The sequence below is a fragment of the Adiantum capillus-veneris genome, chromosome 11, assembly GCF_014529385.1.
Source record: "Adiantum capillus-veneris isolate H3 chromosome 11, ASM1452938v2, whole genome shotgun sequence".
NCBI classification, from domain to species: Eukaryota; Viridiplantae; Streptophyta; class Polypodiopsida; order Polypodiales; family Pteridaceae; genus Adiantum; species Adiantum capillus-veneris.
The window spans coordinates 140,079,499-140,085,161 of record NC_140941.1 but is presented as its reverse complement, the minus strand read 5'-3'; positions in this window follow the sequence as shown (position 1 = coordinate 140,085,161).

Sequence of the window (5,663 nt, the reverse complement as noted above, 5' to 3'; positions counted from 1 at the left end):
CTTCCTGAATGGCGACAAATGTCCACTTCGCATTAAGCTGAGTCGATTACATGGGAACGGGAGTAGTGTGCACCAAATAGATTTATTCGCTTCGCGTTCCATGGAGAGTAAGGTACTGTGCCAAATCGAATCCTTAGGCTTGATTGCCGAGGCTATACTCTACCTACTGAAGATTTGGCCTTTGGACTTTCCTTCTTGAAGACTTACTCGAGTGCTCTTGTAGACCTTGAAGTCTTGATCTGAACCTTACCTGCTTGACGAAGTAAGGTATGTTTACGAGTCGTCTTGAGCGCCGACCCACTCCACCAAACCAAATAAATAAAGTCTATCCGATTTTCTCTTTACCATACAAGTCAAGGTTTTCCTGAGAATTGCCGCCTGACGAGGTAACTCCCATTGATTCCTTGAAACTTTGCCATACTTCAGAACTCGGTTGAACCTGAATGTTCGGATCTGAGTCTTGCAAACTTGGAAGCAAGACTTGAAGTAGGTAACTCGTAGAGAAGAAGATGGCCGATCCACTTCTGTCCTTGCTAGCCTGCTTTAAGCTTGTCCTTAATTGAGCCTGAGTGCTCGAATCTGAATGTTTTGCTCTTGAAGAACTTTGACTTGTTCTTCACAAACCTGTCTTCATTGGCCACCGAAAACAAACCTGAAAATCACTCATCTTGGGTCTTCATGCTTTCCCTTGCTTGGATCAGCTGCAATCCTGATGAAGGGTTATTTGTGGTCGAAGAAAAAGGATGTAGGTGGGGGCTCCTCTCTTGAGCCCGATCTGGTTTCACCACATGCCTTTTGTACCTGTAATGGCTCCTGTGTGAGCCGGATGTAGGCATATCTGCTGTCTTTACCTTGGGTGAGCTCCTCTCTGAGCCTGGATATAGGTATCTTTGCTCATTGGATCTATGTCAACCCTTGAGTTGACATAGCCTTGGTTGCCTTTCATCTAATGAAGATGAGTCCACTCTGCTTGGGCTAATATTGGCTTTGGTTCATGAGCAGTGCTATCCTCCGGGACCATCATTACTGGAGGCATTACTCAACCTCCGGCCTTCTTATGAGGGGGCCTTCCTCATGTGGTAATTGCGTTGAGTCGTCTTTATGGGGGGCTATCCCCGAATCTTTGTGCTGAAAAAGATGCATGGCCTACCCGCTCGCGCAGGCCTCCAGCTTCGCTGTTTTGCTCGGTTCCTGCCTCCGAAGTACCCGCCTTCGCTTTGGTGCTCAGTCCACCACACCTGGGTCATCCGGCTTCAATGGATGCATGGTCCATCCACTCACACGTTCCCGGCTTCGCTGTCTGTTTTGCACGGTCTGCGTAAGTCGACAGGTTTAGCAAGCAAGCATACTTTATTCATGTCAAAAAGACTATTAAGGCACACCAAATGACAACTCTCTTCATTTCACAGATTTCCAAATACCATGGATTGGCAACATCCATCGTGTTAGATAGAGATCTTAGAATGACCAGTAATTTTTGGAAAGGTCTCTTTGAAAATCTAGATACAAGATTGAATTTCTCTTCGGCCTATCACCCACAATTAGATGGCCAAAGTGAGATTGCCAATCTTACGATACTCGATCTACTAAAGACTTATGTTATCGAAGTAAATCAACGCTCACAATGAAAAAAGTACTTACGTCTTGTAGAGTATGCGTACAATAATACTGTACATACTTCTAGGAGAAAATCACCTTTTAAAATGATTGAGGGAAGACCAAAAAGTCCCTTGCTACTTAAAGTACATGGGAAGATCTTCGTTTCCGATGAGTATAGCCGTGACCTATAAGAATCTTTTCAAAAGATTAAGGAGGCTATATCCATCTCTCAACAAAGGCAAAAAGTTGTTGTGCTAATAAGCACAAAAGGGACTTAACGTTTAAAGAAAACGATTGGGTCTTACTTAAGTTTCCCAAAGCTCGATTGAGACAAAACGATGGGCAAAAATCCAACGGGCCATCAAAAGTATTATGCTAAATTAGCAAAAAGATACTATGGTCCTTTTCAAATCTTGAAGCCAATCAATGAGATGGCTTATCAACTCAAGTTGCCCAATCATTGGCTCATACACAATGCTTTTCATGTGAGCCTACTTAAGCCATACAAAGGAGAACCACCAAGTGAACCAACTACTGAAGACCCTCCAGAAATTGAAGACCAAGAAGAGGTGCTACAACCCGAAGCTATCCTTCGGCATGAAGACAAGGTACTACGACATGGTAAGAGTATCTTATTAATTTAAAAAATTATCCTTTTGAAGATGCTTAGATGGATGCAAGGAATACAACTTAAGGATAGTATGAACCTTGTCAATGCTTACAATGCTACATTAGAGTAAGAAAATGTACAAATTTCTTTCAAATGACCAATCTTTTTGTCTTATAAGACTAGTTCTGTTTTTATTGTGCACAAATTTAAATAGTATGCATGCTTAGAATCATGTTTATGATGACGACGTCTCTCAAACACCATGTAGAATTTGTCACTCTACTTGGGAGAATGAAATGGACTAAAGAGCAGAACATGCTCGGCAGTTATGTCTCCCAAGCAACAAATGGATTAGTCATCCATCTTCGAATGATGTCGTAGGGTAAAAAGCAATTCTCTATCCGTTAAGAAACATTGACTAAAATGACTATGGCTTTATCTTTTCTACCTCATAGTTGAGGACGACTATGATTTCAAGAGAGAGAGGTAATGTCAAAAAATCTAATATCTAACCAACCCAAATGATTTTCTCATATTAAAATAATCATTTAATGTGGGAGAATAGACAGAAACAAGGATTAGAATATAGACATGTGCTTACAGGTCTATCTCAACATGGGGCCAATGGTAAAGGGGTCCAAATGAGAGATGATATGTCGAAGAGCAAGGCTAGCCAATGGAGCTTAAAAACGTTAGGGTTAGCTTCATTGAAGACCTCACAATGGAAAAAGTACTTACCTCTTGTAGAGTATGTGTACAATAATATTGTACATACTTCTATAGGAAAAGCACCTTTTGAAATGATTGAGGGAAGACCAAAAAGTCCCTTGCTACTTAAAGTACATGGGAAGATCTTCGTTGCCGATGAGTATAGCCGTGACCTACAGGAATCTTTTCAAAATATTAAGGAGGCTATATCCATCTCTCAACAAAGGCAAAAAGTTGAGGCTGATAAGTACAGAGGGGCCTTGAGGTTCAAAGAAAATGATTGGGCCTTACTTAAGTTTCCCAAAGCTCGATTGAGGCAAACGACGGGCAAAAATCCAATGGGCCATCAAACGTATTATACTAAATTAGCAAAAAGATACTATGGTCCTTTTCAAATCTTGAAGCCAATCAATGAGATGGCTTATCAACTCAAGTTGCCTAATCATTGGCTCATACACAATGATTTTCATGTGAGCCTACTTAAGCCCTACAAAGGAGAGCCACCAAGTGAACCAATTATTGAAGACCCTCCAGAAATTGAAGACCAAGAAGAGGTGCTACAATCCGAAGCTATCCTTCGGCATGAAGACAAGGTACTACGACATGGTAAGATTATCCGCCGATAGTATCTTATTAAGTTAAAAATTTATCCTTTTGAAGATACTAGATGGATGCAAGGAATATAGCTTAAGGATAGTATGAACCTTGTTAATGCTTACAATGCTACATTAGAGTAAGAAAATGTACAAATTTCTTTCAAATGACCAACTTTTTTGTCTTATAAGACTAGTTCTGTTTTTATTGTGCATAAATTTGAATAGTATGCATGCTTAGAATCATGTTTGTGATGACGATGTCTCTCAAACACCAGGTAGAATTTGTCACTCTACTTGGGAGAATGAAATGGACTAAAGAGCATAACATGTTTGCGGCAACTATGTCTCTCAAGCAACAAATGGATTAGTCATCCATCTTCGAATGATGTCGTAGGGTAAAAAGTGATCCTCTATCCGTTAAGAAACATTGACTAATGACTATGGATTTATCTCTTCTACCTCATAGTCAAGGACGACTATGATTTCAAGAGAGAGGTAATGTCATAAAATCTAATATCTAACCAACCCAAATGATTTTCTCATATTAAATTGATCATGTAATGTGGGAGAATAGATGGGAACAAGGGTTAGAATATAGACATGTGCTTATGGGTCTATCTCAACTCGGGGCCAATGGTAAAGTGGTCCAAATGAGAGATGATTTGTCAAAGAGAAAGGCCAGCCAATGGAGCTTATAGACCTTAGGGTTAGCTTCATTGAAGACATCCAAATGCTAGTGTTTAAAGTCCTTTGACCTAGGTAAGCTAGGGCTGAGCTTGAGGTGGGAACCCAGTCCAAGCTTGAGGTGCTTGTCGTGCTTGATGACTAAGATGCTTGAGGTGCTTGCCGTGCTTGCCGACTAGGGAGCTTGAGGTGCTTGTGGGAACACTACCCAAGCCAGAGGTGCTTTGTCGTGCTTGCTGACTAAGGTTCTTGTGTTCCAAAAGTCAACAACCTCCCTACTCATGAGGGGGTAAAGCTAGGGGGATGAGAGAGAACACACACACACACACAAGGTAAACCCAAGACTCAAGAGGTAGCAAGAACACATGTCAAGCGCCTATCCATGTTGCCCTCATGGTGTGCCTAAAGCCTATTGGTTGTCCTTCCAAGGGGTCCAATGATAATTTAGTTGATTTAAATAATTATTTTTGTATTTATCAAGTCCTCTCTCTCAAAGGGAAAAGGGGGACACTTGTCCCAAGACTGCCCTTGTTGCTTGATATGCCTCTTGCATGTGATTGGCTAGGCCTGCAAGGGTCCAATGAGCTTCAAGCATGAGCTACAAGGGGGGGTCGACAAAAGCAAGAAGGGGGGCTGCTTGGGGGCTATACTCTCCCACACACACTCTCATTGTGTGAAGTGCAAAGTGCAAGAGCTCCATCTCCTTCTCCAAGCTAGTAGAGAAGTTGAGAGCCTACACCAACACTCTTGGCTATGGAATGCAAATCCAACCAAGAACCATGCTTCAATGCTTAATCTTGCCATCTTCTCCATCTTCATTGCTATGCTATTATGTATGCTACCAAGAATAGTGATGATAAGTGAGGAACTACTTCTTTCTCCTATGGATTATTTCTTCTTCCTCTTCCCTACCCTCGTTCCCTGCTAGCTCTCTCCACCTTTGAAGGTGTTTGAGGCCTTGGGATTGAGTCTTGGGATAGTCACAATGAAGAACTAGTGTACACTGCTCCAATCCAAGATCTTTCACTAGGCGAGCAAGCCAAATAGCTTCTTTGCGTGCCTCACTCAATGCAACATACTTTGCTTTGTGGTAGAAATGGATGTACAATCTTGAAGAACTGATCTCCAAGAAATAGCAGAACTAGCAAATGTGTAAATTTAACCGGTTGTTGATTTACAACTGTCAACACAGTCTACATAATCACTATCTACAAATCCCTGAATGGATGACTCTCCACGACCATAGCATAATTGTCTATATGCAGTGCCACCCAAGTATCTGAGAATCAACACAGTATGCATATTCATTGTCTACAAATCCCTGAATGGATGAGTCTCCACAACCATAGCAAAATTGTCTATCTCCAGTGCCACTCAAGTATCTAAGAATTGACTTGACAGCATCCTAATGCTTTTTGCTAGGGTTAGACATAACTCTACTGACGACTCCCACTGCATCTGCACTG